At 47.2% G+C, this 26,345-nt stretch overlaps 1 long non-coding RNA gene across 1 annotated transcript; it reads right to left on the minus strand.

The window, feature by feature from the left end:
• Positions 1-4,642: 4,642 nt before the first annotated feature.
• Positions 4,643-26,345, minus strand: LOC308585173. The gene is made up of 3 exons (XR_014007112.1): positions 26,291-26,345; positions 12,245-12,328; positions 4,643-5,101 (listed from the first exon to the last, which is right to left on the minus strand). It is a non-coding gene; the product is annotated as an uncharacterized lncRNA (long non-coding RNA).

The raw sequence follows: 26,345 nt of genomic DNA on the forward strand, positions 1-26,345 counted from the left end.
GGGTGGAGGATTCTGCCAGATGGAAGATATCCTCTCTCCTTTCCCCACATGCAGTGTTCAGGGGTGACGGCGGTTTCTTCCAACCTCCCCACAGAGCTAATTTCAGGGGGCCCAGGGGGCATGGCTGGAGGAATTGGGGAGAAAGCCCCATTGTGCAAGTGGAAGTCCTTGCACACGGCTTCTGCTGATGGGGCTCCATTGGTGAAGTCCATCCTATATATGTGAATGCCAATCTCAGTAGCAGCTGACTGTTGGAGTTCATAGCCTATGTGCAGCTTGGCAAGTGAGCAATTAGTGTTTTGACTACAGACTAGGGCAGGCATTCCCAAACTCGGCCCACCAGAGGTCTTGGGACTACAACTCCCATCATCCCTAGCTAACAGGACCAGTGGTCAGGGATGATGGGAACTGTAGTCCCAAAACATCTGGGGATGCCTGGGCTAGGGAGACAGAGCACGGGAGAAATTTGCCTGGAGATAAGAGAACCTAGTAACAGCTTGGTGATTGGCTGAGGTCTCTCATATGACCTATGACATTGTTTGGCTAGTAATGAGTAATCTGGAGTGCTTGGAGAGTGATGAAGTTCATGTCTGTGTATAGTAACTTGTATATAGCTTGTGAGTTTACTGCCGTATATAGTAAAGGTAAAGGGACCCCGACCATTAGGTCCAGTCGTGGCCGACTTTGGGGTTGCAGCGCTCATCTTGCTTTATTGGCCGAGGGAGCCAGCGTACAGCTCATGTGGCCAGCATGACTAAGCCGCTTCTGGCGAACCAGAGCAGCGCATGGAAACACCGTTTACCTTCCCGCCGGAGCAGTACCTATTTATCTACTTGTACTTTGAAGTGCTTTCGAACTGCTAGGTTGGCAGGAGCTGGGACAGAGCAACAGGAGCTCACCCCATCGCGGAGATTCGAACCAGCAACCTTCTGATTGGCAAGTCCTAGGCTCTGTGGTTTAACCCACAGCGCCAACCGCGTCCCACTGCCATATATAATAAACTACAAAATCAAGTTTCTAGCTGTCAGCTTTGTTCCTGATCGTCGTCCTGACTGAGCAGCCTCAATCATTGCCTAGGAAAAGCTGCACTACTCTGCTAAGTTGGGCAGCATTGAAGAAGTTCAAAGGTGAAGAGACTGCTCCTAGTAGCATGCGAAAGGACTTCAGAAAGTGCTCACAGGCTTTGGAGTTTTAACAGTTGCTAGCTTGACTCCCCAACACTTGAGAGTTGCTTGGAGGGGAAGGAGGGGGTGCTGGGGTGTGGCAGAGGAGCGAGTCCAACTCTCCAAGTACCGCAACCACACTGTGCTGAGCTCCCCACCACTTCTCCCCTCTCCTTCTTGGTAACCAGCAGGGACTCTCAGCATTGGGAAGCCAGGTAAGCAAGGCAGCGCTGCCAATACTACTCTGCCAAGCACTATGGCTCAATATTAGAAGCTGCCAATCCCCCCCTCCACTTTCCAATCTTCTGCTTCGTTTGCACCATTTCCCTGATTATCACATCTTTCCTTATGTCTTAGTGTGACCCCAGCCAATTAGGGATCACACAGAGAACGTGACATTTCAGAGGGAGAGAGAGAGATACTTTTACAGCTACAAAAAAGTACTTTGAATTACGTATTGACAAAAGAAAAATGCATTCCCCCTCATCCATCTAGTACCCAAGCTGAAGGTTCAGATCTAAACAACAACAACAACACAACAACAACAACAACACTGGAGTGGAGAGATCCCCAAAATTGCTAATGTCAGTGATAAAGAAGGCATTAACACAGCCCTATATTTGGGGATGGGGGTCTTTGTGTGCTGGACAAACGACCACCCTGAAAGTCTTGAAAGTTCATTCCCCCCCCATAAAGTGCTACCTCTCAAACTACATTATACCATTTTACATCATACATTTAATTGGCTACTTCTTAATGGCAGCAAGAGTATCCATAGCCAGAAATTGGAAAGGAGCAAAGGGTTTTAAAAGGTGATGACATTTCGGAGGGCAAAGAAACCTTCCTCAGAGCGAAGGCAATCAAGTTGGAAACCCTGTAGCCTCAGCAGCAGTCCCTGAAAAAAAAATCACTTGAAGAAAACGACTGATGCTGATGAAATGTTGATGAAAATCTTCCCATGATGCTCCCCCTGTTTTTGGCTCAGTCCCACCTTAAGTCTGATTCCAGATCTTTTACTCCTAGAGCAATAGACCATAGGCCAAGCTATTAGAAATATTCGGTTTTTAATTGCTTGTCTTCGAGGAATACAGAAGAAGCTTTTTAAGCATTCCAAATAATTAAAGCAAAAGAGTGTTCAAATATAAATGTTAGCCAAGTGCAAGCTGATGTGATTAAACAGTTGCCTTCGCAGGAAACTGGCCATGCTTCCTCCTCCATCTGCTAGGCAGGCAATCAGATTAGATTTATGCTGCATGCTTATTTTCCTCTTCGTAACAAAAGGGGGTAAGTCTTGTTTATTTTTCTAGTTATTACAAGGTGGCTAACAACTCTGCAAAATATATCGATCCACTTTCTTAAAAGGGGGAGATTTTAGCCTAAAAAAGAACAAAGCATGAGCCACAAACTGTAATATTTTACTCCAGTCAAATGGAAATGAAAAACCAAGACCATGAAGGGGGGGGGAACCCCCTCAATTGCAGCCCTTAAATAAAGAAAATTGCATTTATACTGGAGTTTGCTGAGAGTTAGAGCTACCAGTAAGTTTCCTGAAAACTGCTCTTCAGAATGAGTTTTGGAAAATTAGGTTAGTATCGACTTGGTTGTTAATAGCTGGCTGTTCCTTTTTAAAAATATTTATTTGGTTGTTTTGGTAAAAAGATTAAATTATGCTGAGAACGAGCTGCAAGTATGTGGATTTATATGAGGTTATTTGCAAATATATACCCTTCACACACTCTAAAACGTATTTCAAAGAATAATCTCTGAGCCTGGAAGGCCTCTGTGCTTGTTATAAAAGGCAAATAGATTGAGTTGATTTCTTAATAAGCATCTCACTTTCTATTTGCAGTTTACACTCCCCTTTCCCCCTGTAGGCAAAAGCCTTGGTGGTTTCAGTTCTGATTTCCGTGAGATATTACTGTTCAATAAAGGGTATTTTTTAAAGGGTCAGCTCCTCAGCTTATGTCAGGCTGACCTGTGAGTGGTTTGAAACGAATACTTGAGGCAACAAGATCACTTGCTAGCCCCCCATGTCTACGCTGGGTAGTGCATTTTGAGAAATACAACATGGCGGCCATATGGCTCCCATGCAAACAGTGCTAATATCTGACTGGTGCGTCTGTGTGTTTGTGATTGGCGACTTCTCCTCTGCCAAGACTAGTTCTCACAGTGCCCAATCAGATACCCATGTAACAGCACTCTCCCTGTTTTCAGTTCCCAGCAGCCGGTGTTCAGGAACACAGCGCTACCAAAAATGGAGGCAGCGTATAGTCACGACACAGAGGCAGACTTTGGGCTCTCAAATTGAAGAGGTGCAACGCTAAAATTCGGTGCCCCCTGCCTTTCGTGCTCCGTTCTACAGCATTGTTGTGGCAACCCCTGCAGCGCAGTGCAAACGAACCGGTCACACCACCCTAAAACCACATCTGTACAATGACTGGTAGCCATTTTTAGCCTCATCCTCTGTGAATTTGCCCAGTCCTCTTTCAAAGCCACCCAAGTTGGTGGCTAACCTCACCTCTTGCGTGGATGAATGCCATAGTTTAACCATGCACCCTTCTGTTGTCACACTAAGCCTGTCGTTGACTTAAATCGTCATGGGAACCGGCCCACTGTCTCTTCCTCTCACCTTGCCTCACAAGATTATTGTTATAGTAAAGGAAAAGAAGTATAAACCAAATCCCTGTCCATTGAAGAGTGCTATAGAAATGAATTACCTCGCTAATAAAGCCCCGCATAATATATTGTGCCTTCTCTTTTCCCATTCCTCGAGCTTGCAAAGGGAGAAAGGCTGTGTTTATAGTGAAGGCGCTGATTTATTTTGTATTAATTTGAACGCATTACTTAGCAAGTGAATTTATTACCACCTCGTACGCTCAAAAAGAGGTGCATGTGTGGGGGATATTGATATTTCTACCCCTGCTTGTGAGCAGGGAGGTAACAATGAATATGAATGATCAATAAGTGAATAAAAGCTGTTTAAACTTGCTAAGCATTTTAATTAGCAGCTTTTCGTCTTGGGGCCAGGAGTGCTGGAATGAGTGTGATGTTTCTTTCACAAAAGTATTGTTTAGTATTTGGGGGAGTGTTTCTTTATTTATTTACACCTGACCTTCTTTTCTGGTCTTCATCTTCCATCATGTGCTTGGAGCATGAGAAGACATTGTTACAGGCAGCTAGTTTTTTCAGGGCTGCTCTGTACTAGGTGTAGACCCATCAAACTGACCCCAGTTCATCAGACACATATAGTAGCTTTCATCAGCCCAGGCAGCTACGAGGTTGACGCTTTGACCTGACTCTGGTCTCCAGATGGTAGGGAACTAACTACAAACCTCCATTGAATATTTCCCATTATGCCCTGGTGCTACATCAGGGAAGGGAAACCTGTGACCTTCAAGATGTTGCAGGATGAACACTCCCATCATCACTCTCTTGCTGCATGGGGGCGATGGAGTCCAACAAGATCTGGTGAGCCAGAGTTAATTTGGGGAGGATTTTATACATGTGTTAGTCAATCAAGGCTTAGAGACACGAAATACAGGAAAATCTGATATATTGCAGACCTCAGGGAACAGAAATACAGAAAATGACAGCTGGTCCACCTGGTGACAAAATGTCTTTGTCTCCAGGATCACCATAGGAGAGATTTCTACGTTGATGGTCCAAAGGTAAGACACCACCAGAGAGGCAGACTTGAGCAGCCCGGTAGAGAATGCCCAGTTAGCTCCATCAGTTTATCTCCTCCTTCTGTCTCCTCTTGTCATCATAAGGTCCCCACACCCATTCCTGATGCCCATGACTAGGTCACTGCTAGCCATCTCCTGCCTGCTGTAGTCTAGTGGTGATGCAGCAGTCCTGGGGAGATCAAATGTTCTCCTCCTAGATGATGGAGGGTTCTGGCTGTGGCACTAACCATGATGGGAAGGAGATGGCAAGATCTGTCAGAGGAAGAGGAACAAGAAGTTGGGTGTGAGGAGAGCTTGACCAGTGACTTAGGAGAGGGTTCCACTGCATTGCACAGGAGTGGAGCGGGAGCTGTCTGAGTCAGTCTCCATTCTGCCCTCTGAAAGTGAGGTTTCCATGGTACCCAATATAAGGCCAGTGGCAAACCAGTATGGCCAGCCAAACTGGAAGTGGAATGAGAATTAGAGTGTTGGACTCAGGTCCCAAGGACATGTCTTTGTCTGCACTGGTGCAAACAGTGCAAACAGACATGGCCACTCACACACCCATAGGACTGCAAGCACATCCATCTGTCATGGATGATTTAGTTGAGATTATTGAATTGCAGGGGGTTGGACTAGATGACCCCTGGGGTCCCTTCTAACTCTATGATCTCACTAGGGGTGAGAACCATGCAACTGACTGGTCTTGCCACACTCTTTAAAAGTGGAGCTGTAGGGGTAGGTCAGACGTTGGGCCAGTGGCTTAGCTACTTCTTAGAGCTTGGTCAGTCTTATGAATCATGTGTCCTATACTATAGAACCATGCTCTGATTTCTTAAACAAAACCTTCAGGTTTCCTCGAGTTGAGAGTCATATGTACCGTGTCCAAGAGGTGGGCTCCCTCCCACCTCCCAGAACTAGCTGGAGGTCTGGGATGGGGGGAGGCAGAAGTGATCAGGTGCAGCGTGCAATAATAGGTGTATTATTATTATTATTATTATTATTATTATTATTATTATTATTATTATTATCATGCAACTGTAATACAACTCCATGAGTCATTGCACCAACATGCAAAGATGCATTAATAATAATAATAATAATAATAATAATAATAATAATAATAACAAATAATTTATTATTTATACCCCGCCTATCTGGCTGGGCTTCCCCAGACACTCTGGGCGGCTTCAAAAATAAAAATAAAAAATAAAATACTGTACTACATCAAACATTAAAAACTTCCCTAAACATGTCACTATCCTGAGCCCTTAAAAAAATTATTGAGCAAGCTATAATATTGATGGAGTGTCAAACGCAACTGCTCAACATCTGAAAAGGCAGGATCGTGATTCTTCCACCACTTAAACAGATGGTGTGTATCCACCCTAAATTTTGCTCAGTGGGCTGAATTGATCTGCCTGTTTATTAAGGGCAAGGCAATGGAGGAAGGGGTCACTCTCTGATTTGTTGGTCTTTCTTGAGATCTAGAGAACACCCCATGGGCTCACAGCAAAGCTTTTAACTTGCTTCCCCCTTTGGCATGAGCCCAGAATTTTAAATTGCAACCCTGATGTAGCACATACAGCATAAACCACCGGAGAATATAACATAAATAGTTGCTGGACCGCCCTTGATTTAGGCAGGGTATAAATGACGATAGCTTTGCCTCGGAGAGAACTACAACCTATTCCTGAGCATTAAAATGGTAGGCATATTTCAGAAGGCAACTGCAAATGTACATTGTATTGGCGTTATCTCTTGGCATTCAATGGCTTTCCCCTTAGTTCTTGTATTGCTTTATTGCAGGGAGCAACAACAATGATTACAGCCGGCATTTGTTCATGAATTTTTCCCTGTTGTGGACAAAAGCTGCTGTGCTAAGGCCGGTAACTAGAAGGCCTCTACACAGCGGGGTCGCAACGGGGGGCGGGGGGCAGTGCGCCCCGGGTGCCATGTCTGCAAGGGTAACAAGAAGTCACCCTGCGGGGGCTCATGGTGGCACGAGCTGCCATCGTGCCACTGCACGTGAAGGATCCTCCATTCGCGGCTGCAGCTGCAAGCAGAGGATCCCAGCGCCAGCGGCAAACCGTTAAATGTAGCACATGTGCGGCATCACACGCATGCGCTGTACATAGTGATGCCGCACATGCGCTGTATAGCGGTTTGCTGGTGCCGCTGCTCCAGCACTGTACGGATGGTGCCGGGATCCCTCCGTCGCCGCTACGGCTACGAACAGAAGATCCCAGCACCGTCTGTACGGCACTGGAGAGGCACCGTGGCAAACAGCTTTGTACAGTGCATGTGCAGCGTCGCTATGTACAGCGCGTGCGTACATAGCCCTACATCAGCCCTACGTAGCGACGCCTTCCTTCGCCCCTGCCTCTACATTGCACTGTGGGCTGCCCCTTTCCTACAACCTCTGCTCAAGTAGGAAACAAAAGTGGTGTCTATACTAGTAGTGAAGAGAGGGACAAAGCTGCATTGAGACAGGATGCTAAAGTGGCAAATGCAATGTAAACAAGTGTAAAGTGATTTCAAGGCTGTTTGGAAAATTCCTAGAATTCCTTCCTTGGAGTAGACTGCTGAAAGCCTCTAAGGAAAGAGGAGTCAGGTACACAAGGTAGGCTCAACAGAGATTTATTAATCATTAAGACAGCACTGAATGGTCAACCATGGTAAAAAAAAAGAAATAAAATAATAAGAAGAAGATAAAGGACCCCTGGACGGTTAAGTCCAGTCAAAGGCGACTATGGGGTGCAATGCTCATCTCGCTTTCAGGCTGAGGGAGCCGGCGTTTGTCCTCAGACAGCTTTCCAGGCCATGTGGCCAGCATGACTAAACCACTTCTGGTGCAAGGAACACCGTGATGGAAAGCAGTGTGCACAAGAACGCCGTTTACCTTCCCACCGCAGTAGTACCTATTTATCTACTTGCACTGGTGTGCTTTCGAACTGCTAGGTTGGCAGGAGCTGGGACACAGCAACGATAGCTCACCCCGTCACAGGGATTCAAACCGCCGACCTTCTGATCGGCAAGCCCAAGAGGCTATGGGGTTTAGACCACAGTGCCACCCACGACCTGGTCAACCATGAAGCTATTGCCACAAGCATGGCCTGACAACGGTACATGCCCTCAGGCTCTTCCTATATGCTCTTCTTCTATCAGTAAATACATGAAATCCTTGTGCCTTTATCATTTATGCAACATTATTGCCTACAGCAATGTGTGAACAGCTCGTGGACACCCTACCTGGCCTTCCAATTGGACATCCCATAGTTGGAGTTGTTTTCCACTTAGAAACTCCATTTATCTTATCAAGGTGTCATCCTCAATCATTCCTTTCCAGCAGGTTTTCGACTTGCACATTCCGTTACCCTTCCCTCCCAAACCTGTCTTTGGCAATTCTCCTTGTTTGTGCTAACCGTTATTATTACAATTCAGTGTGTTTTCCTCTTATCTGGTCAGTTATTAATCTCCTGTTGCTGAGGGCAAGGTTCTGGCTGCTCACCTGAACTGCTTTGGACAAGCATTTCTGACTCTAAGCATAGACAACAACTTTGATTTTAAATACTTCTATAATATCCATATCATTATATACATGTCCTATACAGTCATACCTTGGGTTACAGACACTTCAGGTTGCAAATGCTGTGGGTTGCGAACATGCATCCCGCACGGATCACGTTCACAACCCAAGCATCCACTGTATATCCAATACACATATTTGTAACAAAGGCAAAAAAATAAATCTTAAATTTACATACATGCTCATGGGGTCTCAACAGGCTGTGACTGAGCAGGAACAAGACTTAGGGATCATAGTGAAGATGTCAGCATAGTGAAACAGGCTAATACCAAGCTTGGGGTCATTAAGAAAGGAACTGATGATAAAAATGTCCATATCATAGTGCCATTATACAAAACTATTGAGCGAGCACATCTGGAATCTGCATACAGTTCTGGTTAAAAAGGTAAAGGTAAAGGTACCCCTGCCCGTACGGGCCAGTCGTGTCTGACTCCCATCTCGCTTAAGAGGCCAGGGGCCAGCGCTGTCCGGGTCACAGACACTTCCGAGTCACGTGGCCAGCGTGACATGCTGCATCTGGCGAGCCAGCGCAGCACACGGAAACGCCACAGTTCTGGTTGCTTCACCTCAAAAAGGAAATTGTTGCGTTGGAGAAGGTTCGGCGTTTGAGGTGGTCATTTTGTTTGCCGTTGATGAAACTTCACCTTTCCCTCCCTACTATTTCTGATTGGAAAGAACCTCTCGCCACTTTCCGCAGGCCTTGGGAGTGCCACAATGCAATGTGGCATGATATTGCCAGTTGCTCCAAATGCATTCCAGGAGGTATGGTCAGCCTTAAGTTGAGGCATGAGAATCTTAAGAAAGCAATGGGAAAAAAGTAAAAGCTTTGTCTATCTCATAAGATGAGGTTAGGCAAGAAGCAATCCCACCCTGAAAATTTAAGAAAATTAATTTCCCCTGTTTTGGGGTGGGTGTGGGGGTCCATTTCACACTTGTCCAGCCTCAATTAATTTTTGTTGACTTTTTTCAGCTCAGATTTAATCTTATGCTTGTGATTGCTGGTTGATTTGAAAGTTCTGTTGATGGGATGGAAAAGCAAGCTGCAATGTGTTTTCATAAATACGTTAAATTCTGCCTTAGCTCCACTCCCCTCTTTCTTGCTGCTGGCCTGTTTCATACCTATTCTTTCTGGTTGCCATGGCAATGGGGTTTGCTCACTTACAAGGCCAATAAACCTGCCATTACTTACCAATCTGTAATAGCGCTGACATGTTGTTCCAAGCTAGGCCTCTAGTTCCATGCCAGATGGACTAGCTCTGACCGAGTCACTGCCCTCCAATTATTGACACCGCTATAAGGTCATTCAATCTGGGGTCTCTCTTTCCCGCTCAAGTTGCCTCAAATATACTTGGAAAGTTCATAGCCAGCTGGGATTGTACGGGGCCTGAATGGATAATGCTGCAACACTAGCCCTGCATCTGTATTTGCTGAAGTGCCCAGAAAGACCCCCCACAGCTGGAAATAAACAGAAGAGGTGGAATTCAACATCACACTATGGTTGAACATCCCACCATCACTAGCATTGCCATTTGCCAGATGCTGTTTGCCAGATGTAACCAAGGCACCAGGCAAACCCATTCTCATGTTGCTTCCTTCCAGACCTCTTGTGGAAGAGGCACATGAAGAAGGGCCTCAGGTGATGATCACAGGGTCTGGGTTGGTTCACGTGGGGAAAAGCGGTCCTTGGGGCATTGTGGTCCTGAGTTATTTAAGGATAAGGCATCACTGAGGATAAGACCATCAGTGGTTACTAGCTTTGATGGCTGTCAGGGACTGGCTGGATGAGGAAGAGTGGTGGGAGGTGCCTGCCCAGGAGCCCCCCAGGGAGGGCACAGAAGATGACAACTTAGATCCTGGATCCTGGTGGTGGGACACTGAAGACCAGTCTGCAGAAGGGATGAGCTGGGAGGTGCTAGAAGCAGGGGGGTTGAGTGATCAAGGAAGATCAGGAGAAAGAGGGCCTTCTAGGACAGGATTAGAAGCTGAGAGTCACAGAGTGAGTGCAGACTCAGACAAGGAGGAGTCAGATATTGCTCCTTCTACACAGCAGCAGCACAGTCCCAAGGCCTGCTGGCTCTCCTCCCCCCTCCGGCATCCTGTCTGAGGAGAGTCCTACGCTGGCCAGATGAGGAGCTCACCCACTTGATGCGTCCTTCATCTGCTTGGGAGGGATCTAAAGTGGAAGGCTAGAGGGGGAAGGACGGAGCTAGTAGTCAGCTTCAGCAACATCTCAGCTGGCTTAAGACAGACCAGAGGACTCTACTGTGTTGATACTTTCTGTTAATAACAAGCTAATTGTGTTTCATGCATCCCGTGTGTGTGCCTGCCCTGTGGTCGACCTGGCTTGCTTGTCAGCTCCTTGACAATGGCTATGTTCTACCTATACTGTCTTCATACCTCTCTTAATACCACTCACTGGGAATTAGAGGTGGGGAGAGTGCAGTTTTGCTCATGTCTTGATTGGCGCTCGCTGGTATCTGGTTGGGCACTGTGAGAACAGGATGCTGGACTAGAAAGGCCATTGACCTGCTTCAACAGCCTCTTCTTATGTTCTTATTTAATCAGCCTACTCATGGGTAAATGTTTTGGTGCTATTAAGGAAAAACAAATGATCCATGCTTTGGCTTATTAAGATGTTTTTTTTTGCCACCATGGTGGGTAGAGAGTGCCATCTGGGTTTTCTGGCTCAGACACCGCAATGTCTTGTATCTGCCCACAAATATATTACAGGACCAAAACAGAAATCCATCTCTGTATGTAAATGTAGCTGATAAGTACAATGGCTCAAATTGCAGATTATTTTTGTGCAGAAGTCTCTCTTATGTTAAGTAAATTAAAAACTTATCCCAAACAAAAGAGTTGCATTTTAAGGCACCTGATGTTGGTTCATAATAATAAAAAATAAAAAAAAATAATCAAGCCAGATTGCTTTCCACAGCTGTTTTGAGATTAAATAAAATTGGTATGCCCCAACGTGCACTCAACAAATCAGGCATCAGAAGTGACATTTAAATTATGCAAAGGATGAATTAGACAGAAGTTTCTAATGATAAACATTTTGCTTATTCAGTCTTAGTGGTGCAAATCCATGCCTATCCCACCTTTCAGTGTTTTAAAGATAAGATCTGCAAATTGGATTGAAAGGGAAATGTAGGAAATAAATAAAAGGAAAAGAAAGGGGAAATCATAGCTACTATGAGCTGCCTCTGATATTAGTCCTGCTCATAGCAGACCAACTAAAATGAGCAGCCATGACTGTGGATACTATCCTAAGGCTAAATCAGCGAGGATGAGTGGAATTATGATCCACTGGATCTCCAGCTGAGCAAAGAGGTTCCTGGCTCTTAAACTATTATCATCAAGATATTATCTTATTTGAGGATGTTTTTCTCCTTTGTAATGTGGAAAAACTACTATTCTTATACTTCGCCTTACCCTTTTTGTATTTGGAGTCATTTCCTTGCTTTTTGTGTAGTCTGGTGTGATACACAAACCTATTAAATGGAAGCAGTGGCGTAGCGTGGGGGGTGCAGGGGGGGCCGGCAGCACCGGGCGCAACATCTGGGGGTTAGGGTTAGGGGGCGCAAATCCACGGGTTAGGGGGGGCAAATTACTTGCCTTGCCCCGGGTGCTGACAACCCACGCTACGCCACTGAATGGAAGGACTCTCCACCGTTGTTTTCCTTTTTCACACATGCACGATAAGAAAGCCAGTCCTCCCTCAAGGAAGCAAATGTCAGATAGACCTTTTGAAATGACATTATATGCTGAGTCACCATCCCTGCTCAGGAGGCTTAGTATTGCCCCCTTCCCTCGCACCCACCTACCCCCGTTGTCAAAATCGACATGCTGCTTTTATGTCCTGGTGGTCTTGTCTGCCTGGCATCTCATCAGAAAGCTTCCCGACAAATCTGCGGGGAGAATGGCATGACAATTAAGACACGGATTTCAAATGTACGCCGTCAGCCCGAGTGCTCTGCACAGAGGAACAGGCGACTTGTAAATGTCACAGCTCAAACCCAGACATTTATTAGTTTAAAGCTGACACACTTTCCCTTCCCAGCAAGTAGTGAGAAAATGTTTCCCCCCTCTCACTGGAGACATTTAAAACAGTGGTAGATTGGACAAAGTGCTATATATATAAAAACAATTCACTCAGTAGATCTTCAAGAGGCACATACAAAGGGATAAGCTGGATGAACACATCAGATTCCACAGTCCTTTTGACCATGATCTCCCACTACACATGAGTAGCACACGAAGAAGATTCAGTAAATTCAGAACTCAGATGCTGTCCCTTCTGACTCAGAGCCTATGAAGAATTTGAGAAGCATCTTTTTTGCTGTGATAAATTCAGAGATCAAACCTGTTAGGTGTTCTGGAAGACATAGGACCTCAGTCTACTACCAACAGGAAACCAGTCCACTAATCCTTTTTAGTCATGGAATAACTTTCCTTAGTTACTTTAGAGAAGTTTACTTCTGTTCACCAAGAGGAACAAGTGGTTTATTTGGGGGGGGGGGAAGATCACAGAGATTGCATGTTCAGGGTAACCCTACAGAAGTGGTGAAATTTCTCGGAGATTTGCCTCTGACCATTCTGTGTGGGATGTGGGAGAAAAGAATTGCACCAGAATCAGTGCTGGGAGCCTGCAAGAGTGGTGGTTTGTGTGTGTATTGTGTAATATTGACATGATATTGTGTGTATTGACACAACAGCAGTGCGTTAGTGATAGATTTATACTGTCTACACATCAATATCCAATAATGTCATCTGAAGGGGCTATCTTCTACTATAACACAACAAATGTGGGACAAAAAAAACAACAACCCCTTGAACACGTATGACATAAAAAGTTACACCTGGAAGTTACACCTGGGAGTTATGATACATACACTGACTAGAAACAAAGCAGTACTGTATGTCCACCCTGAAACATTTGCAGATGTAAACAGTATTGAAAGTGGAATCATCTATAACTTTCCTGATACTACCATGATCACAAATCATCATCAATGAACTTTACACAGTAGAAAGGTTGCGTGCTGAGTCCCACAATGCCACCCCCCCCAAAAATTCACACTTCACACATCAATTTTTGGTTAAGGTTTTTGGCATAATTTTGGCCACAACTTTATTCAAAATACAAAAAATGTGAGTGGTTGCTTAGGCATTGGTTATGACTATCTGTCCTTGCCCTCAGGGACAGAGCTGGCCTTCCGGACACCAACGGAAGCCAGCGTGGGAAACAAGTATTGGGTGAGAAAATGAAGCTGGGCATCAGTCCCTCACTTCTCACCCTCATGTTCCTGCCCAAGTCCGATGCCAGGGACAAGGACGAAAAGAATGGCAAGCCCCTGGATTCCTTTAACGGAATTCCCTTTCCGCGTCATTTGGAGGGGTAGGCACTTACCCCTCCAAGCACCAATTTAACCAATGCCTAACCGCCAACCTTACAAGTTGTGACTATTTGCTACGCAGTAGGCAAAAACCAAATGGCACCAGCCAATCAGCCAGATGGCAAAATTCCTACCAGGCCCCTGCTCCAAGGCGGACGACCCCATGACAGGCATAGCAAGGTCAAGCGATCAAGAAAAAACCACCCTATTAAAGGGAGGGAGGGCAGGTGATCCGGTGCAAAACGGCCAAGAGGACGTCCAACGTCTGGCCCCTGTATTTAAAGACTCTGACCCCTCCTCCAAATTGGCAACAATCAAAACTCCCCAGCAACCCAATTTTAACCACTTAAAGGCTTGGGTTCCTCACCAAATCTGCCCAGTAACGGCAGGGTGGCTTGTTCCCCCAACCACAACACGTGCTCTCTGTTAGGGAGAACACGCTTTGTCAGGAGGGCCTTACAATAATGGATTTTGACCAGTATAACCTGCAATGATTGGAAACCAATAATAGAATATATCTAAATTGGTTCTGTTACATCTACCTCCCTGAAGCTCAGCACTGGCACCCCACAGGGGTGTGTGCTGAGTCCCTACCTGTACTCATTGTATACATATGACTGTATTTCATCTGATCCATCCACTGTAATTATTAAGTTTCCAGATGATACTACCATAATGGTCTTTACAGAGGGTGGTGAACACAGCACAAGATATCATGGGCTGTCCCTTGAATCCGCTGTGTTATGTAGTGTAGTTTCACCCTGGGCCAACAGGGGAATACTGTATATAGTTTTCACTCAGGTCTGTAGATAGTTTTCACTCAGGTCCGCGTCTGTTATTTTAGGCGGGAACTCTGGGCTGTTGTGGTTACAATGTTGACAGCCGGCTGCCTATAAATACAGGCCGGCTGAGCTGTTCGCAGTCAGTTCTATTCCAGCTTACCATAATAAAGAGCTACTTGAAGAAATCGCTGTGCCGGCTGCTATGTCAACCCACGACTTAACACTGGCGACGAGGATGGGATGGATGGACATCAGAGCACAGCCAGATGCGGCCAGCCTCTGAACTGAGCTGAATCACTGAGCTGAATCACAGAGCGAAATCACTGAGCGAAATCACTGGGCAGAACCAATTCAGAGCTGACTGTTCTGGCTAGAGCACTGTGTTCCATCCATCGCCCTTCACGCCGGCATCGGAATCATGGCTTCACTTGTGCCTCTACCGCCTTTTGCGCCAGCCTCTGAATCATGGGACTCCTACCTCGCTCGGTTCGACTGCTACCTCCAAGCCAACGAACTGACAGAAGTATCACAGGAGCGGAAGCGGGGCCTATTCCTCAGCCTCTGTGGGCCTGAAGTGTTTGAGACGGCCCGAGCGTTGGTTGCGCCTGAAGCAGTCCAGGCAACACCATGGGACATGATCCAAGAGAAGCTCCGCAACCACTACGCACCAAAGCCGTCCAAGATTGCTGCCCGCCATGCGTTCTACCACCGGAACCAGGCAGAGGGGGAGTCAATCAACAACTACACCACCGCCCTGCGACAGGCTGCAATGCACTGTGAGTTCCGAGACTTAGACGATGCCCTGATGGATCGAATCGTCTGCGGGGTCCGGGACATCCATCTGCAACGGCGCCTCCTAGCCAAGCCAGACCTCACGCTACAGAAAGCCATTGAGGAGGCTGTGGCCTCAGAAGCTGCTGAACGCTCCGCCCAGGAGATCCGCAAGTCCAGCAGCCCGCGTCTTGCTAGGGAGCCAGTTCCGGTGCATCATGAAGAGGCCAGCAGTGAGGAGGCATCCTCCAGTGAAGACGATGACATGCACCAGACAAAGCGGGAGCGCAGGAAGTTCCAACAGAAGTCCAAGGGCCAACCGGAATGTGCTGGTTGCGGAGGCAACCATTCCCGTGCCAAGTGTCGATTCAGAGATGCCATCTGTAGGAAGTGTTCCAGAAGGGGCCACATCGCTAAGATCTGCCGATCGGCTCCATCTGACACCCCCCCTTCATCGACTCGCAAGTCCAAGTCTTCACTCCAGTCTGCCAAGTCGTCTAAGTCTCGGAACTCACAGTGCATTGCAGCCTGTCGCAGGGCGGTGGTGTAGTTGTTGATTGACTCCCCCTCTGCCTGGTTCCGGTGGTAGAACGCATGGCGGGCAGCAATCTTGGACGGCTTTGGTGCGTAGTGGTTGCGGAGCTTCTCTTGGATCGTGTCCCATGGTGTTGCCTGGACTGCTTCAGGCGCAACCAACGCTCGGGCCGTCTCAAACACCTCAGGCCCACAGAGGCTGAGGAATAGGCCCCGCTTCCGATCCTTTGATACTGCTGTCAGCTCGTTGGCTTGGAGGTAGCAGTCGAACCGAGCGAGGTAGGAGTCCCATGATTCAGAGGCTGGCGCAAACGGCGGTAGAGGCACAAGTGAAGCCATGATTCCGATGCCGGCGTGAAGGGCGATGGATGGAACACAGTGCTCTAGCCAGAACAGTCAGCTCTGAATTGGTTCTGCCCAGTGATTTCACTCAGTGATTTCGCTCTGTGATTCAGCTCAGTGATTCAGCTCAGTTCAGAGGCTGGCCGCATCTGGCTGTGCTCTGATGTCCATCCATCCCACCTTCGTCGCCAGAGTTAGGTCGTGGGTTGACATAGCAGCCGGCACAGCGATTTCTTCAAGTAGCTCTTTATTGTGGTAAGCTGGAATAGAACTGACTGAGAACAGCTCAGCCGGCCTGTATTTATAGGCAGCCGGCTGTCAACATTGTAACCACCACAGCCCAGAGTTCCCGCCTAAAATAACTGCCGCGGACCTGAGTGAAAACTATCTACAGACCTGAGTGAAAACTATATACAGTATCCCCCTGTTGGCCCAGGGTGAAACTACACTACATAACAGGCTCCATCTGACACCCCCCCTTCATCGACTCGCAAGTCCAAGTCTTCACTCCAGTCTGCCAAGGAAAGTTGTTTCGCTCTCACCAACTGCCGCTGCCCGTCTGGAACCACGATTGGCCAAACCGACTCGTCTACGCGACGCAAGCTGAACGTCACGGTGCTCATTGAAGGAGCTCCATGTGACATGGAGATTGACACCGGGTCTGCCCTGTCCATCGTGTCATGGAGCACCATCAAAAGACTGGTACCCAGAGTGTCCAAAAGGCAACTCGACTCTCACCGCGTACACCTGAGAGACTACCAGGGAAACGACATTCCCGTGGTAGGCGTTGGCCGGTTCCGGATCGCCTTCAAGGATTTTTCGGGCCTGCTCCGGTTGGTGGTGGTCGAAGGTCAGCGGCCAAGCCTCCTAGGGCTAGACTGGTTTGATGCCCTCGGCCTGGAAGTCACCGGCATCAACTGCATCTCTAACGCAGAGACTGAGGGTCTGGTCAAAGACTTTGCCGAGGTTTTTGACGGCACCTTGGGCCAATATACAGGTACGCCCATCTCCTTTAGCCTTGATCCACAAGTCGCCCCCATCAAGCTAAAGCCATGCCGGGTTCCCTTTGCTCTCAAGGCTAAGGTGGACGAACAACTGGACAAACTGATCGCCCAAGGAGTTTTGGAGCCGGTTGACCACGCAAAGTGGGAAACCCCCATCGTCACGCCTGTCAAGCCAGATGGGTCGGTGAGAATCTGCGCTGACTACAAGTGCACGATCAACAAGGCACTTCAGCAGCACGCTTACCCGGTTCCTGTTGTCCAACACCTGCTGCATTCCCTGGGTGAGGGTAAGGTCTTCGCTAAGCTGGACCTTGCCCAAGCCTATCAACAACTGCCAGTCGATGATGCCACTGCTGAAGCCCAGACGATCGTCACCCACCGGGGGGCTTTCCGTTGCCGCCGGTTGCAGTTCGGGGTGAGTGTGGCTCCTGGCATCTTCCAAAGCCTTATGGAGCGTCTCCTGCAAGGGCTTCCGGGCGTGGTACCATATTTTGATGACGTCTTGGTGTCTGCAGACTCACATCAGCAGCTGTTCGAGCGCCTCCGTGCCGTGCTGACCAGGTTCCAGGAGGCCGGGCTCAAGGTAAAGAGGGACAAGTGCCAGATCGCCGTTCCACAGGTAGAGTTCCTGGGCTATCTTATCGATGCCTCCGGTCTTCATCCAACCACATCCAAGATCCGCGCTATCCAGCAGGCCCCCACCCCAAAGGACAAAACGGAGTTGCAGGCATTCCTGGGGCTGCTGAACTTTTATAACATGTTCCTGCCCCACAAAGCCACAGTGGCTGAGCCTCTTCACCGACTCCTTAGCACTAAGACGCCTTGGGCCTGGGGTCATCGGGAGACGGCGGCCTTCAACGCGGTCAAGGCTCTCCTTTCTTCAGACAGTGTGCTGGTACAGTACAGTGAATCCAGGCCGCTGGTCCTTGCCTGCGACGCCTCACCTTTTGGCATCGGTGCTGTCCTTAGTCACCGTTTTCCAGATGGAAGAGAAGCACCGCTCGCCTACTTTTCCAGGACACTATCTCCGACGGAACGGAATTACAGCCAGCTCGACAAGGAGGCATTGGCACTTGTGGCTGGAGTGAAGAGGTTCCATGAATACCTCTATGGAAGGACTTTTGACCTCATCACTGACCACAAGCCACTCCTGGGCCTCCTCGCCGGTGATCGTCCAACTCCACCGGTCCTCTCACCACGCATGCTGCGATGGACTGTTTTCCTGGCTGCCTACCACTACCGGCTCATCCATCGCCCGGGGAAATCGATGGGCCATGCCGACGCCCTCAGCCGTTGCCCTCTTCCAGCATTTGTGGAAGACCCGGCTCCAGCTTCATCGCTCCTTCTGATTGAGGATCTTCCGGCAGCGCCTGTATCGGCTGCCACTGTGGCCTCCGCATCTGCCCAGGATCGCACCATCAGCCGGGTGCTCAACTGGGTGTGGAGGGGGTGGCCACAAGGGCCTTTTGCATCGGAGTTCCAGCCCTTCGCAACCAGACAACATGAACTCTCAGCTCATCGCGGCTGCCTGCTGTGGGGAGACCGTGTCGTGATTCCCCAGGGACTCCGTCAGCGCGTCCTGGAGGCTCTGCACGTTGGCCACCCGGGAATTGTCAAAATGAAGGCGTTGGCTCGGTGTTACGTCTGGTGGCCTAATATGGACGATGCCATCACTGCCTGGGTGCCCGCCTGTCAAGCGTGCCAGGAGTCGAGGCCTGCACCACCGGCAGCTAAGGGACACACCTGGGAGACGCCAAAGACACCCTGGTCGAGGGTGCACATCGATCTGGCTGGCCCCTTTCACGGCCGGACCTTTATGGTAGTGGTGGACGCCTATTCCAAATGGCTGGAGGTCGCCCTGATGCCCTCCACCACTACCGAAGCTGTCATCCGGGTGCTGCGAGGCCTGTTTGCAACGCATGGGTGTCCTGATGTCCTTGTCTCTGACAACGGACCGCAGTTCACGTCAGGCACGTTTGAGCGGTATCTTTTGGGACTGGGCATCCGCCAAGCCCTAACGGCACCCTTTCATCCATCCAGCAACGGGCAAGCGGAAAGAATGGTGCGCTCGACAAAAGAGGCACTGGCGCGCCTGGACCGGGGAGACTGGCATGAGCGGGTCGCCGAATACTTGTTCGTGCAACACATCACCCCTCATGCGGCCACAGGGAGGAGTCCTGCTGAACTGCTTATGGGCCGCCGCCTCAGGTCACCGCTCGACCCCAGGCTGTGCCAACGCACCACGGTCATTTGTCCCAGGAAACCAGGTCTTTGCTCGGAACTATGTGGGGGACATCCCTTGGGTGCCAGCCACAGTAGTGGGAGTCACTGGACCTCGCTCGTACCAGGTGGCACTCGAAGACGGACGCTTGTGGCGACGGCACATAGACCAGCTTAGGCGCAGGGGTGGGGACTTGGACACTACCGAGGTGCCCCCAACTGCGCTTGCGGCTCCAGAAGAGACACGTACAGATGGCGAGGCCCCACCTACACCTCCCTCACAAGCTGCCAGCGTGGAGCCGAACCAAGCCGTTTCAGGACAGACTCAGACCACTCCACTTGCGGAGGCTCCACCCACAGCAGCGGATCCAGGGGAGTTGGTTCCAACGCCACCTAGGGTCGCACCACAGCCTCAGCGAGAACTGTGTGGCCCTCCGGACTTGGCTACCAGTCCCCGGCGGTCTGGCAGAGTTTCCAAGCGCCCAACTTATTTAAAGGACTATGTTGTTGGACAGGTATCACTGTTGGTCTAAGTATGGGAAATGTAACCGATATGCTTTTGTGCTTAATTGAACCATTACGCGTAGTGCTGTATATAAGGAAACCATTACGATTGTAACTAACGCCTTATCTCGGTGGGGAGGGGTGTTATGTAGTGTAGTTTCACCCTGGGCCAAAAGGGGAATACTGTATATAGTTTTCACTCAGGTCTGTAGATAGTTTTCACTCAGGTCCGCGTCTGTTATTTTAGGCGGGAACTCTGGGCTGTTGTGGTTACAATGTTGACAGCCGGCTGCCTATAAATACAGGCCGGCTGAGCTGTTCGCAGTCAGTTCTATTCCAGCTTACCATAATAAAGAGCTACTTGAAGAAATCGCTGTGCCGGCTGCTATGTCAACCCACGACTTAACACGCTGGATGACATCGCAAGGGATCGATGCCTTCTCAGGGACGATTCACACCCCGGCCAACACCTCTTTAATCTTCTACCCTCAGGCAGGAGATATAGAAGTATAATCAGTCATACCACCAGGCTAAAAAACAGTTTCTATCTGTGGGCTGTTAGGCTGCTGAATGGAAAATAATATAGTGCAACTGACTTTTGGGGTTGGTGTGTTGTGCGACAAGCACACAGAGTGCAATGAGAAGGAGTGTTTGTGGGGAGGGGAGGGAGACTCTGTTAATTTCATTGTACACAGGTTATACATTGACAATAAAGGAATTTTTTTAAAAAATAAAGCACCAGAAGGAATATACACACATATTTCATATACATACACTAGGGGTGTCAACTCCCTCCACCCCTTTGCCAATCAGCAGGTGCATGAACTACAGCATGACAACAGCCTTACATTTTAATTTATATAGGAAGATACACCCACACCCACCCCACAAAGTAGGAGAGCTCTGAATGGTGTATGTGGTCATTTGCTTTTTTGATTCCACTTGTGATTACTACTGAGCCTTATAGCTCTGGATTTTCATTTTATTGGCAGCTGAGACTGTGGAGTTGTAACAAGACTGCAACTGGTGACATGGATCTGAGGAGATTAAATTGTGCTGCCATTGAGAAAATTCTTACATCAAGGAATAAAAGGAATGTGTAGCACTGGGTAGCTGTTGATAGCTTCTCGCTGAGTGTCTGTGCTGGTAAGGCTGTGTGTGATGGAACCGTGAAAATCCCTATATCTGGATCCCACACTCATTTTCTCTTTCTGATCGGCACTTCAGATAGATGAGGGCCATGTGGCACATTAATAAATGCAAATATGTGTTGCAACGTTCTGATGGTTGCTTTTTGTAAAGAAAGTGACTTCCAGAGGGGAGATTTTGAGTGACATGGTGTGTGTGTGTACTAGTCCTTTTTAGCTCTGAATTTTCCTGCTGCAGAGTTCCAAATGTGTATTTGTGATGCTCAATATATGCCCTTTGAAAGTTGCATCTCTTTCAAAAAGCACTCGCTAGGGCTTCATTGCATGGCTGAGACTGCAGTAAGAAGTTCACCTGAGGATTTGGACTCAATTTAGCAAGGCATGTTTTGGCCACATATTGCAGTCAGGAGTCTGTAGGCTGATTTGTGGTACACATCCAGATGTGTAAATGGTTCACTCTTGCAGCAGGAGATTAGACTTAAGGTGGCTTTCTGGCTAGCCAGCTCAATGCCTATAGGTCTATCCATCAAACCATCTCTCTGACCTGTGTTAAATCCCTCCTCAAACCCATTTATTTTACAAAGGGCAAGCTTTAACACTGGAGGCTTAAAATGATTTAATGGTTATTCTTTCCCTCTGGGGAACTCTGGGAGCTGAGGCATTGTACTGACATACAGGGTTCTCTTAAAGGAAATCCTGAACGCCCTCAGCAAACTATAATGCTAGATCAATGACCATTATATGTAGGCATAAAATTGATGTACATTTGTTGAGTGGATATTCACAAAATCCCTGTGTTAGCCCACTGTGTTAGCCCATTCTCTCTTCTTTTACCTTATCTTTGGAATACCAGCAGATGGATTATTTGCTACAACATTTATTGGCCAGGGAGCACATTTGGAATTTTGAGAAAGTGTCATGGCCACCTGTCACAAAATGGCTGCCATGGAGGATGTGGCATAACATAAAATGGCTGCCATGGAAATGTGACATAAATGACTGTGAGGGGGCATGGCATAATACAAAATGTCTGCCAAATCTGAAAGAACAGAAAAAGGCACTTACATCACAGTAAAACCCGATGGAGCGTCTCCACCCCTATTGTTCAGCTCCGAGGGCCTTCTGGCTGTTCCCTCACTGCGAGAAGTGAGGTTGCAGGGAACGAGGCAGAGGGCCTTCTCGGTAGTGGCGCCACCCTGTGCAACGTCCTCCCATCAGATGTCAAGGAAATAAACAACTACCTGACTTTTAGAAGACATCTGAAGGCAGCCCTGTTTAGGGAAGTTTTTAATGTTTAAAGTTTTATTCTGTTTTTAATGTTCTGTTGAAAGCCGCCCAGAGTGGCTGGGAAAACCCAGCCAGATGGACGGGGTATAAATGATAACTTCTTCTTCTTCTTCTTCTTCTTCTTCTTCTTCTTCTTCTTCTTCTTCTTCTTCTTCTTTCTCCTCCTCCTCCTCCTCCTCCTCCTCCTCCTCCTCCTCCTCCTCCTCTCTTTGAACTTTTCATTTGTTCAGTCTTGGAATCCAGTGAAATAAGGGAGTGGGTGGAACTGATCAGAAAGAGCAAACAGTCTCTTATATGCTGTGGATTTGTGAGGGGATATTTACTTTTGTGGGTGCCATAGGAAGTCCTGAAAGGCAGAATGATGCACGCAGGTGCCAGGTTGGCAACCCCTATCCCTCATGGATGCTACTGATAAAACAACCCACATGGTGGTTGATCATCATGTGGTGAAAGCTGCTAAGTATGATAGAGTATGTGGCAGAATTGTGCCAGGGATACCATATTAGATAGTATCTCAGTGGTGGTTGTTAACACCTACTTAGAACAGTAATGGTGAAGTAACACTCCATTTCAAGACATTGCTGATCTTTCCCCTTAAATACATAAATGCTGAACTTCGGAAGAGGGAGGTTAAGAAATCTCCAAGTCAACAACATCTCCAGCATGCTTGCAGAAAGAAGAACGATAGCAATGGTAGTAAATTGAAGGGGTAGGACAATGTAAGAATAGGTTATTGGACAATTCTCTTGACCATTATATGAACCCATAAATTCCATTTATCCATGAAATAACTATTGCCTTCATACAGACATCGTCCCTATAAGAAACATTTTGCCATATAGAGACAATTGCATCCTGCTTTTTCATTAAGATGCCTTGCATTTCATTGTATGAATAGCTCAGAAAAAATATTCAATAAGATGGGCATTTCACAGGAAATAAATTGCACTGATACAACACTATAAAAAGCAATGCTCAGTGGTTTCTCTAGGTCAACCTCTGTTCTAGAGCTCTGTGCTTAGCTTTTAAACATGCATTTATGAACAATAAAGGTTGCTTTTTGTTAAATGAAATAACACCAACAAAATGCTATGTGTTTTCTGAATAGGAGTCTCAACTAACTGGCTCTTCGGTTTTATGCCTCTTTTGAAGGCCTAGTCAAAAATTACATGGTAATTGCCATGCCTAGCCCTGGTCTATCAAAGAGGAAGAGCACTATGCCCTGAAACATGAGGCCTGTTTCAACATTAGTTGTGTGTAGGGCAACTTTATGTTGACTAATGAGTGGAGCCCTGCCCCTGACTTCAGTGCCCGGATTTTGCAATACTAAATACCTCTGACCCGAATTTTGCAATGCAGTTCTCGATCCAAGTAATGTGTATAAAATTGCACATTAGTGAAAATAGCATGCAAAAGTGCATTCTAACAAATGCAATTACTTTGAAAAAAAAATATCTATACTGTAAAAAAAATCGCAAAATGATGTGGGAATCTGTAGAACTTATTCCTTCCTGCTTTTCTTACCCTCTCCCCTTCATCCATCCACCATCAATTAACTCTCTTCCATTCATTCTCTCTCTTCCTCTATAGGTCTGAGGGCCACACTGATAGTCCTGGGCCACAAGTAGGAGTGTTAGCATGGCCCCACAACCATGGGTGCCTGGGGCCATGGGTGCCATGCAGTGTGTATGGCCCTGGCACTGAAATTTGTGTGTACCTGGCCCCTTCATGGAGAATTTTTTGGGTGCTCGGGCACCCAGTGCCCCAGGGATTTGGCACCTATGGCCATGGGTCTCCCACCTGCTTTAAAAATACATTTTGAACATTTCCGTGCTTGGAATTTAAGATGTACCTGAGAGGTCCTTGTTGTTTGGGTACTGAGCAAAGCCTGATGCGCTTTGGCTTCAGACAGGGCCTTCTCTGTGGTGGCACCTCAATCATGGAGCACTATCCTGCATAAGGTGTACCTGGTGCCAACCTTGTTCAGCTTTTGGTGCCAGTTGAAAACCAATACCTTCCTCCAAATGAGTGATGTAGATGTGTATAAATTGTCTTTATAAATGTAGTAGAGTTAATTGATTCATACAGCTCAGCCATTGTGCCCCCTATTACATGAATTTTACCTCAGAATACCTGTACAAATGCACAACTGAAGTATCTGTGAACACCCCTTAGGTGTGAGACTGTTTTGTTTTTTAAGTGATTTATTTATATTTTATGCGTTCATATTATTTTTATTTTAACGCCACCTGCCTTGAGATCACCTGTGATGAAGAGGAGGATGTGATTTTTTAAATAAATGAATGAATGAATGCCAGTACCCCTCATAAAATATGTAGGGGTCGCACATGCTTTTTAGACCACGTAGCAAACGCTACGGTTTTCAACAGCGGAGAAACTGCTGTAGGCCACCCCCCTTCAGAGATGATTAATTTCATTTTGAATACGACTGCCGAAAACTACTATAGACTTTGGGATCCTTCATTTCATGCACAGTAGGGGTTCCATCACATTGCAGTGAAACCTGACGTGGTATTCCTTGTATTATGAAAATATATATCCTAATCGTTCTGGGGGCCCAGCATCTGAGGAAACAGATTTACAAAATTAATGTTAGGCAATGTATGCAATAAGGCATTTTCTCTCCTATAAAGGACAGCGATCTCTGCTTTTATGCCTCCAGGGTCCACTTTAATAAACACTGAATACCAGCCAGGCATTTTCTTAAGTTTTGTTGTCAATAAATACCATCTGTGCACGAAGCACACACAATTCAGGAGAGATGCTGATCATAAGTAAGATCCAGTGCATTATTCTGCTGGCGCTCCAACTTGTTTGGCCTTCAAAGGGATAATGAATTTTTTATATACTGCTTGAAGAATTATATTAGCACTTTGTTTAGGCTTAATAGAAATACTAGATTCTCTCCATCTGAATGGAAAATCATTGTCTAAGGAAATGAACACAGTGAGGTCACGTCTTTCACTTCTTTTGAAGGGTTGGAAAAAAACGCAGTGAAAATGAAGGGGAAAATGACTCGCTTTAATGTCTCCCAATTGTCCCATTTCTCCTTGATTTCTTTGTATCTGGGCAATCTTTTCATTTGAGATTGACGTGTCAGAAAGAGAGGGGTGGGGGTGGGGAACTCCTGGAAAGGCAAAGCTTGAATATTGATGTATCGTTCACATGTACTCTCCTGCTCTTACAGTCTTTAAGCATTCACAGTCGTTCTACTACAGTGATTCCCAAACTGTGGGGTGGAGCACAGGACCTTGCCTCTCCAGAAAAACTGAGATGAGTCACGAAAAATTAGGCCACCACCCACCACTCTTAAATGGGACCACCTAGGCAGCCTCCTGGGCTATAGCTCCCCATTAACTCTGGCCACTGGCCTTGCTGGCTGGGGCTCACGGGAATTATACTCCAGTGACACCTGGACGACAACCAATTTGAGGAAGGTTGAGCTGAACTCTTTGGGGATTTTTACCCTAAGGTAAAAAAGAAAAGAAAAGAAGGAGAGGTAACTCTAGAGGCCTATAAAATGATGCCTGGTGTAGAGAAGGCAGACAGTTTTTTCTCCATTTCCATTAGAACTCCAGTGCGTCCCTCTTGTTAGAGTAAATTCTCTTTGGGGATTCAATGTGGAGGCTCAAACCAGATTCCCAATTAGTCAGATGTCTATTTAGTAATCCATTCAGTGGCAGAGGAAGGGGGTGCAGGGTGTATGGTGCGCCCCAGATGTCATCACTGGGGTGTGTGTGACAAAATGAGTTTTTAAAAAATGGGCTCTGTGGCGTTTGCCCATTTGTTTGAAAATGTCTGTACAGGGGGAGAGAAAGAGTTAATAGGTAGACCAATAGAAAAACCAGAGGCGGAGCCTACCTGTATATAAAAGGGCTTAGCCCGAGGTTGGTTTTAGTTAGTTAGTTAGTTAGTT

Source organism: Podarcis bocagei, assembly GCF_964188305.1.
Source record: "Podarcis bocagei genome assembly, chromosome: 4".
Taxonomy (NCBI): domain Eukaryota; kingdom Metazoa; phylum Chordata; class Lepidosauria; order Squamata; family Lacertidae; genus Podarcis; species Podarcis bocagei.